Raw genomic sequence first — 12,956 nt, 5'->3', positions numbered from 1 at the left:
CTAGAAGAAGCGCATGCGCAAGACCCAGCCCCTGTGCTTGACGTAAAGGCTACTTTACCGCAGCACGAGCGAGAACGGCTCCTTGCGCTACTGGCCGAGTTCCACGACTGCTTTGCGTCGACGTCAAGAGTCGGTCGGACGCCCATAACCAAGCACCTCATAATCACGGAGGACGAAGTGAGACCGATTCACCAAAACCCTTATCGTGTGGCCCCAAAAGAACGCGAAGCGATACAACAGCAGGTAAACCAAATGATTGAAGACGATGTGATTCAGCCTTCCAAGAGCCCCTGGGCATCGCCTGTAGTTTTGGTCAACAAGAAGGACGGCAGCCTGCGTTTTTGTGTGCATTATCGAAAGCTAAATCAGGTTACAAAAAAGACGTGTATCCGCTTCCCCGCATAGACGATTCACTTGATAGGCTTCGAAACCCTCGTTATTTCTCTTCCATCGACTTAAAGAGCGGGTATTGTCAAATTGAAGTAGACCCGAGAGACCGTGAGAAAACCGCTTTTGTCACGCCAGATGGACTATATGAATTTAAGGTCTTGCCTTTCGGCTTGTGCTCTGCACCTGCTACTTTTCAACGGCTTATGGATGCCGTGCTTTCGGGGATGAAGTGGAAAACCTGCTTAGTCTATCTCGACGACGTCATAGTGTTTTCCGCAACGTTTGAAGAGCACCTTGAACGGCTTGAAGCGGTTCTGCAGTCTATACGGTCCGCCGGCCTCACCCTAAAGCCGGAGAAATGCCACTTTTGCTTTGCGGAGCTAGAGTTTCTTGGCCATGTCGTCAGTCACGCGGGAGTCCGCCCGGATCCTAAAAAATTGCCGCTGTCGCAGTTCCCTATTCCTTCTGATAAAAAGGCTGTCAGACGCTTTGTGGGCCTCTGCGCCTATTATCGGCGGTTTATTGCAGACTTTGCTCGCATTGCGTCGCCGTTAACTCGCCTCACGAGAGATGACGTTGCGTCTGTATGGGGCGACGAACAGCAAGCTGCATTTAACGATTTTTGGAACCGTTTACAAACGCACCCTGTGCTGGCCCACTTTGACGACACAGCTCCGACAATGCTTCCCACTGATGCCAGCAATGTTGGTCTCGGAGCTGTTCTTGTGCAGTGCCAGGAGGACACAGAAAGAGTGATCGCCTATGCAAGCAGAACGCTCTCACGCGCAGAAGCAAATTACTCTACAACCGAGAAAGAATGCCTCGCCGTGGTATGGGCGGTTACAAAATTTCGCCCTTATTTGTATGGTCGCCACTTCAAAGTTATCAGCGACCATCATTCACTCTGCTGGCTAACAATTCTGAAAGATCCTTCCGGGCGATTAGCACGTTGGCGCCTGAGACTGCAAGAGTTTGATATGACGGTCCTGCACAAGTCGGGGAAACGGCATACCGACGCTGACTGCCTGTCTCGGTCACCCATAGAATCAGCTCCTTCGACCGATGAAGAGGAAACAGCATTCCTAGGTCTTCTCGACACGTCTACCATTGCACAACAACAACGTGACGACCCTGAGTTGCTTGGCCTGATTCATTTCTTGGACGGACAAACTCAGACAGCACCTAAAGCTTTCGCAAGAGGGTTATCCTCGCTTTGCTTAAGGAACAACGTTCTATACAAATTGAACTTCTCATAGAGCGGATCAAGCTATTTGCTCGTCGTTCCTACTGCTCTTCGTAGTGAAATACTGGAAGCATGCCACAACGAGGTCACTTCTGGGCATCTAGGATATACGCGGACACTGAACAGAGTGCGACAAAGATATTATTGGCCAGGACTACCCGTTGCCGTGAAACATCACGTTCGGACCTGCCTAGATTGTTAGCGGCGCAAGTCACCTCCAACGAAACCAGCCGGTTTGCTACAACCCGTGCAAGTACCGCAAACGCCATTTGACCAGATCGGAATGGATCTTTTGGGTCCACTTCCTACCTCTACTACTGGTAACCGCTGGGTTATTGTAGCAACTGACTATCTCACTCGCTACGCCGAAACAAAAGCTATCCAGAGAGGCACAGCAGCAGAGGTTTCCCGATTTTTCATAGAGAATGTTGTGCTGAGACATGGCGCACCAACCATCGTCATAACAGACCGAGGCACCGCATTCACAGCCGCGCTTTTAGATCACGTCCTGATGCTCAGTGGCACAACTCATCGAAAGACAACAGCCTACCATCCACAAACAAACGGACTAACAGAGCGCCTGAACAAAACACTCGAAGACATGCTTTCCATGTACGTGAATATAGAGCACAAAGATTGGGACGAGATTCTGCCTTATATTGCCACATGCTATATCGTCGCCGCGGGTGTGTGCCCGGCCATGGAAACGACGCTGAAGTAGCGCGCGGGTAGAAAAACAGAGACGACAACGACGTTGCGTTTGCTGCTTATATAAAGTGCTTGTATACGTGCTGTACGCCGGCTTCCACGTCTCCTGCGAGGTCGTGACACTGGTGGAGGTGCGGGGTAGGATTGCCTCATGATTAGCACCCCTTCGCGGAGCCATCCATCGAACGTGGAATCGCCTTCGCTCGTCGAAACTCCTGTTCACCGGTACAGCCGCCGCCTGCTAGGCATGACGCCCGAGTTCAACCCCTTGCAGGATCCTGCCGGACCGCGTCAAAGTACTACCGCGTTGGCCACTGCATCGCAGGTGACGATACAGCATCCTATGGTCCCCGAAAGTTTCCATGGTGAAGCCATTGAAGATGTCCAAGATTGGCTGGACCAGTTCGAGCGTGTCGCCAGTCATAATGAATGAGGCTCCCGGCAAAAGCTGTCTTATGTCTATTTTGCTCTTCGAGACAGTGCGCGGACATGGTTTGTGAACCGGGAGAGGAGCCTGACCACATGGGATGCCTTCCGCACCCAGCTGCTAGACACAGAAAAGACAGTGCGCAGTGCCTTCTCGAATCTCGTGTTCAGAAGCCAAATGAGAGCGTTGCCATGTTTGCAGAAGATATGGCCCGCCTTTTCCACAGAGCAGATCCTGAGATGGCCGAAGAAAAGAAGTTGCGCTATCTCTTGCGGGGAGTGAAGGAGCAGCTGTTTACCGGACTCGTGAGGAATCCACCCACGACAGTGGCCGAATTTACCAAGGAGGCTACCGCTATCGAACGGGCACTGCAGCAGCGGTACCGCCAATACGATCGCGCGAACTCGCCAACAAATGCTTCATTGCTACCTGAGGGCGGCGGCACATCTCTGCGTGAAGTTATCCGAGAGATTGTGCGAGAGGAGATCCGGCAGCTCGGAATTGCTCCCTTGGCAGCAGCGGTGGCTTCTGTCGCTGATGTCGTCCGGGAGGAAGTTCGACAGGCCTTTTCTTCGCCCGACTGGCAAGCGGCGCCGCGACGATGCACATACGCGGAAGCTCTTTGTCGTCCACCTTCCGCCACTTCGATGCTGCTGACACCGTCGACCACTCCGACGCAGCCACCGCCGCCATCCCCGACGCCCTATCTTCGAAAGTCACAGCCGCCGCCAGCAATACCGTATCGCCGACAGCCGATCGCTGCGCCGCGGTCTTACGGAGAATTCCCTGCCGGCTATCCGCTACGAAAAACCGATTTGTGGCGCACCGCTGACCGCCGGCCGCTATGCTTTCATTGCGGTGAAGCAGGACATGTTTATCGAGCTAGCCACTACCGCGCAGCTGGGTTTCCCAGATTTCCCACCAACTATAGTTACCCTCGGTTTGACGCTCCACGTACATGCGACGACAATCCAAACTTTCGACCGGAAGGTTCAACGACGCCTCGATCGCGTTCCCCATCACCGGCTTGTTACACCCAACCAAGCCGTCGCGATTTTCCTGACGCCTCTAGGGGCAGGTCTCCTAGCCCGCGCCGGGTGAACTAGAGGCAGCGACCTCCGGGGGTGAGGTTGCAAACCGTCCAGCTTCCCAATAGCCTCCATCACCGACGATCGATGACTCTACGACTCCGACAATTCCAACCACACCACATGTACCAGACGCCGTCACCGCCGATCTTGTCGTTACCATTGACGGCCACCAAGTGGCCGCTCTCGTTGACACTGGTTCGCATTTTTCGATAATGAGTCTAAAGCTAGCCGACAGACTAAGAAAAGTGAAGACGCCGTGGACCGGGCCCAACATCAGAACTGCCGGGGGCCAGTTGATGACGCCGATTGGAAAATGCACAGCGCGAATCATAATCTCCGGTTCAGCCTTCGTTGCCACCCTCGTCATTCTCTTTGAGTGCTGTAAGGAACTTATTTTGGGAATGGATTTCTTGAGGGAGTACGGTGCAGTTATTAATGTCTGCGACCGCATGGTGACATTTTCTACGAGCTCCGAAGACGTCGAAACTGCGGATGACCAGCGACCGCGTTTACGTATTGCCGACGACGACGTCACGCTTCCGCCGCGAAGTTGTTCCCTCGTGCCTGCCATCTGCGATAACTTGCACACCGGGCCTGGCGTAGCTGAACACATCAACGCACTAGTACTGAGTCAGGGCGTTTCCGTCGCCAGGGCCGTAATTAATGTACTCGACGGACATGCTGAACTCCTGCTGACGAATTTTAGCAGGGAACGTCGACAGATTGGTAAAGGCACTGCTGTTGCTTACTTCGACGAAATTGCCCCAATACAAGACTGCCTCACAGTGCAGCACGCGGCGTCCACCGCGCCTATGCCTACACCTGTGGTTGATGTCAGTCGAACTTTATCGCCCATCGAACGCAACAGCCTTCTTGAGCTCATCAATGAGTTTAACAGCTGCTTCTCATCTACGTCAAGAGTTAGCCAGACGCCGCTCACCAAGCACCGTATTATTGCTGAAGACGACGCAAGACCCATCCGGTAGAATCCTTATCGTGTAGCACCGAAAGAGCGGGAGGCAATACAAAAACAAGTGAAGACGATGCTTGAGGACGGAATTATTCGGCCATCTAAGAGTCCGTGGGCATCGCCTGTCGTATTGGTGAAAAAGAAGGACGGTAGTCTGCGCTTCTGCGTCGACTATCGAAAACTTAACCAGATCACAAGGAAAGACGTTTATCCGCTACCGCGTATCGATGATTCACTGGACCGGCTACGAAACGCACGTTACTTTTCGTCGATGGACTTAAAAAGCGGCTACTGGCAAATTGAAGTTGACGAGAGAGACCGTGAAAAGACCGCTTTTGTGACACCCGATGGACTTTATGAATTTCAGGTGCTTCCCTTCGGTTTGTGTTCTGCGCCAGCAACGTTTCAACGACTCATGGACACTGTACTCTCAGGCCTCAAATGGCAAACCTGCCTAGTGTACCTCGACGACGTGATTGTTTTCTCCGCCACGTTCGACGAACACTTACGGAGACTGAAGAGGGTCTTTGAGGCAATACGCTCAGCAGGCCTAACTTTGAAACCGGAAAAGTGCCATTTTGGTTTTGAGGAACTTCAATTCCTCGGTCACGTGGTTAGTCATGAAGGTGTTCGACCTGACCCTGATAAAATCGCTGCCGTCGCTAATTTCCCGACGCCATCTGATAAAAAGGCCGTGCGACGTTTTCTGGGCCTTTGCGCCTACTACCGGCGGTTTATTGCGGACTTTTCGCGCATCGCGTGTCCATTAACACATTTCACCCGCGAAGATGTCCCCTTCGTGTGGGGCGAAGAGCAGCAACGGGCATTTCACGAGCTACGGCAGCGGCTGCAGACGCCTCCTGTGCTCGCACACTTTGACGAAGACGCCCCGACGATTCTTCATACCGATGCTAGCAATGTCGGCCTTGGCGCAGTGCTTCTTCAGCGGCAGGACGGCACCGAAAGAGTGCTTGCTTACGCCAGCAGGACCCTATCCAGAACGGAGACTAACTACTCCACTACAGAAAAAGAGTGCCTCGCGGTAGTCTGGGCCATCCTGAAATTTCGCCCATACCTATACGGTCGCTGTTTCACCGTCGTCAGTGATCACCATGCACTTTGCTGGCTGACTAATTTAAAAGATCCAGCTGGTCGGCTAGCACGCTGGAGCCTTCTGCTCCAGGAGTTTGACTTCACTGTTGTCTACAAATCGGGGAAGCGGTGAGCCGACGCCGACTGCCTGTCTCGGTCGCCTGTGGAGACTGCATTGCACGACGATGACGACGCGGCTTTTCTAGGCATGGTAGACGCTGTCGCCGTTTCACGCCTGCAACGCGAGGACACAGAACTGGTGCCTCTTATTGATTACTTAGAGGGAAAAACAAGCTGCGTGCCGAGGTTATTCGCCAGAGCACTGCCTTCATTTTTCTTGCGTCACGACGTTCTCTACAAAAAGAACTTTTCACCCAGTGGCAGCAGCTACCTACTTGTCGTTCCCGCATCTCTGCGGAACGAAGTCTTACACGCCTGTCACAACGAGCCGACCGCTGGTCACTTGGGCTACTCCCGCACATTAACCAAAATCAGCCTAAAGTATTACTGGCCGAGACTTGCGCCAGTCGTGAAACGTTATGTCCAGACATGCCTGGATTGCCAGCCCCGCAAAACCCCACCCGTCAAGCCTGCTGGACTGCTGCATTCTGTTCAGATACCGCAAGCGCCGTTCGCACAAGTTGGCATGGACCTTTTAGGTCCATTTCCAGTGTCTTCTGCCGGCAATAGATGGATAATCGTCGTCACAGATTATCTTACCCGATACGCCGAAACAGGTGCTCTCCAGCGGGGAACAGCAGCCGAAGCAGCCCGATTTTTCATTGAAGCCGTCGTCCTAAGGCATGGCGCTCCCGAAGTGGTCATTACCGACAGAGGTTCTGCTTTCACGGCCGCACTTCTGGATACCGTGTTGCGATTAAGTGGTACAACTCACCGAAAGACAACCGCCTATCACCCCCAAACCAATGGGCTGACAGAACGTTTGAATAAGACTCTGGCAGACATGATGAGTAGGTACATCGACGTCGACCACAAGAACTGGGACGAGATTTTACCATATGTTACATTTGCGTACAACACGGCTCGCCAGGAGACAACACGCGTGACACCTTTCAGCCTCGTCTATGGCCGGGAAGTAACAACACTGTTGGACGCGATGCTGCCACACGAGTTTGGTGATCACGAGACTGGTGCCGAGGAGTTTACGCAACGCGCCGAGGAAGCAAGGCAGCTTGCACGCTTGCGCATCCAAGAGCAACAGAACTACGATGCCAGACACTACAATCTTCGACACAGACTCGTCACGTACAATGTCGGAGACCAGGTGTGGGTTTAGACTCCCATTCGTCGGCGGGGGCTATCTGAGAAGCTCCTGCGAAGATACTTCGGGCCGTACACAGTTCTACGCCGCATCAGTGACGTGAATTATGAAGTTGTGCCCGACAGTCCTTACTGCTCCAAACGCCGGCAGCATCTGCCCGAGGTTGTGCACGTGCTTCGTATGAAGCCATATTTTGCATCATGACCTCACTTTTGTACCATCACTGCGCTTTCTTGGGCGCTTCGCGCATCGGGACGTTGCTTCTTTCAAAGGAGGGGCAAATGCCACACGCTATATCGTCGCCGAGGGTATGTGCCCGGCCATGGAAACGACGCTGAAGTAGCGCGCGGGCAGAAAAACAGAGACGACAACGACGTTGCGTTTGCTGCTTATATAAAGTGCTTGTATACGTGCTGTACGCCGGCTTCCACGTCACCTGCGAGGTCGTGGCAATATCACGTTTGCTTATAACACGGCTAAACAAGAAACCACACGGATGACTCCATTCAGCCTTGTCCATGGACGCGAAGTAAGGACGATGCTCGACGCCATGCTACCACACGAGCCTGACGACATTGCCACGGATGCGTTTACGCAACGTGGAGAAGAAGCCAGGCAGCTCGCACGCGTGCGAATACACCTGCAGCAAGAATGCGATGCCGGTCGCTATAATGCCCGTCATAGGCCTGTAACTTACGACACCGGTGACAGAGTATGGGTTTGGACGCCTATACGAAAACGGGGACTGTCCAAGAATCTGCTGAGGCGATATTTCGGACCCTATAAAGTGCTCCGTCGGCTAAGTGTCGTCACATACGAGGTCGTTCCAGATAGCCCTTACTGCACAAGGGGCCGCCAACACCGTTCTGAACTTTTGCACGGAGTGCGCATGAAGCCCTACGTCAGCGAGTGACTGTACGAGGGACTTTCGTTTTGACCAGGCGAAGTTTTATTGCGATAGCAATTATATGTACACTTCAACCAGATTTCTGCCGTCGCCGTGAGGCTCCCTATAGATAAAATCTTCGCCGCGCGCCGTATGCCCGAGCGGAAGGGAAGCGTGCGGGAACGCGCGCTATCACGGAGAGCGAATGCACTCAATCTCCCACGCGCAAGCAAGGAAGCGGGAAGCCAGCGCCGGAGGGAGTGGGGGGGGGGGGGGCGCACTTCTACTCTGCCAACAACCATGCTCGTCACTCGCCCGCACCGTCTCTTATCTCCCCACGGCTCTGACCTTTATGCGCCGTGCATTCGCCGCTCAGTTTCCGTTGAAGCGATAGACCGCACGTACTTTCGCCGCTGCGGCGTATGCGCTTGCTGCCAGCGTTTTGACAGTCGTTGTCTGCAGTCATCCAGTGTGATCTATTCATGTTTTATTGCGATAGCAATTATATGGACACTTCAACCGGATTTCTGCCGTCCGTCGCCGTCGCCGTGAGGTTCCCTATAGATAAAATCTTCACCGCGCGCCGTATGCCCGAGCGGAAGCGTGCGGGGACGCGCGCTATCACGGAGAGCGAACGCACTCAATCACCCACGCGCAAGCAAGGAAGCGGGAAGCCAGCGCCGGAGGGAGCGCGGGGGGCGCACTTCTACTGTGCCAACAACCGCGTTCGTCGCTCGTCCGCACCGTGCGTCTCTTATCTCCACACGGCTCTGACCTTTATGCGCCGCGCATTCGCCGCTCAGTTTCCGTTGAAGCGATAGACCGCACGTACCTTCGCCCGCTGCGGCGTATGGGCTCGCTGCCAGCGTTTTGACTGTCGTTGTCTGCAGTCATTCAGTGTGATCTATTCATGTTTGTTTGTGCGCGCTCACACCACGCTTGTTCATTCAGTTAGTAATAGTCGGGCCACATTTTCCAACGCACGCTACACATGCAATGCTGCCCGGATCGGCAGTGCAGCACTACAGGTGTGTCCCTTCGCACGCGCTGCCCACGGGAAGCGCTTCTCATCAACACCACCGTTTCACACGCGCCTTCTCGTGGTCATCGAGTCTCTCTTCATGTCGGTCTACTTACGCCGCAGCACACCTGCTTACTTAATCAGCTCATGTTTACTACAATTCATATTGCTACCAAAGCCGCTCACCTTACTTCGTATGACATTGCTGTGCTGCTATCGCATTCATTGCTTCGCCCTTAGGGCTGAACTGTGACATTTTTTTGTTTAGCATCGGGGCGATGCTCTTTTCGAGGGAGAGCAAATGACGCGTGCTCTATGTGGACATTTAGACTACGATGACGATATGTGCTTTAACGTGCTACGTGTAGTGGAACAGGGGGAACTCGAAGACGAAGAAGACGTCTGTTGTTCTGGTGGTCTTTCTCAGCAGGCTGTTCCGCTGCCGTCTTGCTCCGCCGTTGTTGTCTCTTGTTCGCGTTGAACTGCGACAATATATATATATATATATATATATATATATATATATATATATATTGTGAGACGTCGGCCGATGCGATGCCTTTGTTTCCGAGCAGCCGCCCGAGTCAGAGACGAAGCACCGCACGAGACAAAAGATGATGATGAGTTGTATGTACAAATGACGATGATGATATGCACAAATAGCGCTCACACAAGATGATGAGTCCTATGTACAGATGATGTGGCCGATATACCCAAAATGCGCTCACTCTAACTTCCCCCCCTTCAGGAATCGGTCAGCAAGACCGCAAGCTAGAAAGGGTAGGTAGGGCGAATGTAGGGTTTTAGGCGAGATATGTGAACGATTTCCGTAGTGCGGCGGCGGCGGTCAGTAGCTGAGCTGACAGAAGTGACGCGGTAGTTAACGGCCGAAGTTCTTTGCAAAACGGTGTAGAGGCCGAGATATCTGTGGAGAAACTTTTCACAGAGGCCCGGGCGCGAACAGGCGTCCACAAAAGAACTTCCTCGCCTGGGCGGAATGAAGTAATGCGACGCGTCGCATCATAGCGAATTTTCCTTTTGTCGTGAATCGTAGCGGTGTTGGCGCGGGCAATTTCACGGCAGCAGGGCGATGCGAGCAGCAAATTCTTCAGGAAGAGACGCGGATGGAGCAGCAGGTGCTGAATGGGTCTACAGCGGAGCAGATGGCGAGGCGACCTGCTAAAACCTTTCCGGGTGCAGCAACAGCGGCAAGATGCTGCGGATTCCTAGCTGGATCCGCAGGGTTTTCGTGGCAGCAGCTCAGCTGGCGTAGACTGCCACGAGAAAGTAGCAGCGGTGACTTGCTGCATGTTCAGAGCTTGTGGTGGAGCCGGTGGTGTCGGTTTGTGATGCGCCGCCCGTGTCGACGCAGGAGCGGTGGTCGCCATGCGTTACCCACCGTCTGGGGTGGAGCCGGTGTCTGTGGCAGCCTGCGGGCCTCTCTGTCCAGGCGTTGCTGGGAACTACTGCCGCGACAAGGTGGTGCTCCTCAGGAGCTCCGGCCGCAGAGCAGTGCAGGCCGGGCTTGTCGCAGGCCTACGTGAGTGGGCCGAAAGCAGCGATCAGAGCTGTACCTCATTCAGGCCAGGACCGCTGCTTGATGCCTTCGTAGTTTTCCCATGCCTTGGCGGCACCGCGAAGTCGCCCCGCTACAACCAGCCCTATCGTGTTGTCTGGCCAGGCATGGCGTGCCCCGAGTGCGTTGGTTGCTTGTACCCACAGAATGGGGTCATTCTGAAATCCGTGGAACTCCGGTAGTTCCGAAGCAGCAGGTGATTGTAAGGCTGCTAGTGGGAAACCGGAGGTGGCTGAAACTAAGTAGTCCAGCTGCTGTGACAGCAGCGAAATGGCTCGCATGACGTCAGTCAAGTGGCCGGTGAAGCCGCCCGTTGAGCCAGCGTCGGAAACCGCGCCCACTGAGGCGGCGGCAGGTGGACCAGCCGTACTCGGGCCAGCCGGACCAGTGGCCAAGGGAGCGTTAACGGCATCCGTGTAGCCAGGGCTGGTGGCGGTCGCGGTACTCACTGTCGCTGGAAGCATAACCAGGGGAGCGGGGATGGCATCACTTGCTGGCTGAGATGGCAATGATGTCATGGGACAGTGATCCAGGGCATTGGAGGCGTGGACGGCGTTCCCTGGCCGCGGGAGGCACCCAGGACGGTGAGGATCCATGTCCAAGGCAGCGTGGACGGCATACCTTGGTGGATCGGAGGTCAAGGCAGTCCCAGGTTCGGCATCCATGACAAGGGAAGCGTTGACGGCGTTCCCTCACTGGAAGGACCCAGGACGGCGAGAGGAGGATGCAAGGCCTCCGCAGTACGGTCCTTAAGGCTGGGGTGCCTTAAGACTGGGAGTTCGTCGGCTGCGCCATTGTACAGGAACAGAGACACAGAGACAGCACCCGTTGCTGGGCCAGCTGTTCTATATTTCCTGCCTCGTCTTCTCTCTCTTCGTGCCCGCTTTCCGAGCGCCCGAGGCCACGTTCACTTCATCTGCAGAATATATATATATATATATATATATATATATATATATATATATATATATATATATTCAAAAAAGGAAAGAAAGACGAACGTTTATGGCATATTTACTGACTGACGTTTGGCCGGAGGACATGCCTTCGTCGGACTACGTAGTCCAGCTGCTGTTCACTCCGACAAAGGCCGGTCCTCCGGCCGAAACGTCAGGCTCTAAATATGCCATAAACGTTCGTCTTTTTTTCCTTTTTTTTTGAATATACCTCCGGGTCTGGCGCGAAACCCTTCATCTTGTATGCACATATGTGTATATATATATATATATATATATATATATATATTGTGACGTCACAGTAAGGTCGGACCTTTATTCAGCCCGAGAGACGACACGGCGAAGAAGGGCGGCGTCCACAACCAGCCTGAACAGCCTTCGACAGTCCACACTGATGATGATGCGCCCGCACGCGCGATGAAGATGAGGGGCACACGCATGATGATGATAATGTACAGATGATGAAGAAGTGCACAATAAATGCCCACACTAATTTCCCTCGCGCGAAAGCGGCCATCCTGGCCGCTGCCTAAAGGTACGGGAACGCCACGTGAAGGGCTTCATACGAGAAACGTGGACCACTTCGGTAGAGCGGCAACGGCGGTCAGTTGAGGAAACAACAGGGGTCACGCGATAATTAACTGGAAAAGTCATTTCCAGGACCGTGTAGGGGCCAATAAACTGACACTGAAACTTCTCGCACAACCCAGGAGTGCGAACTGGTGTCCAGAGCAGCACTTCATCGCCGGGCTGGTAGAATACTACGCGATGATATGCGTCATAATGATCCTTGCGGTCCCGCTGCCTGACTGCGGTGTAGACGCGGGCATGCTGGCGACAATGGACGAGGCGGGAAACATATTCTTGGCAGGAAGATCGAGATGGACTGACAGGGGCAGAGAAGAAAGAAACATCGAGAAAGGAACTGGGTGAACGGCCATAAACAAGGTAGAATGGCGAGTAACCGGTTGTGCGTTGAACGGCGGTGTTATACGCGAAGGTGACGAATGGCAAAATCGTGTCCCAGTTTCTGTGATCGGGTTGAATATAGGCGGCTATCATGTCAGAGAGCGTACGATGAAACCGCTCAGTCAGGCCGTTGGTCTGAGGATGATAACTTGATGTAGTCTTGTGAGTGGTGCCAGAGGCTTTGAGCACTTCGCCTACTAGTTGGGAAAGGAATGTCTTTCCGCGGTCGCTCAGAAGGACACGAGGGGCGCCATGGCGCAGAATGATGGATTGAAGAATGAAGGCAGCGACTTCGGAAGCCGATGTTGAACTTACACAGGCTGTTTCGGCATAGCGCGTCAGGGG

This window comes from Dermacentor silvarum, chromosome 7 (genome assembly GCF_013339745.2).
Source record: "Dermacentor silvarum isolate Dsil-2018 chromosome 7, BIME_Dsil_1.4, whole genome shotgun sequence".
NCBI lineage: Eukaryota > Metazoa > Arthropoda > Arachnida > Ixodida > Ixodidae > Dermacentor > Dermacentor silvarum.
This window is presented reverse-complemented; position numbering follows the sequence as displayed.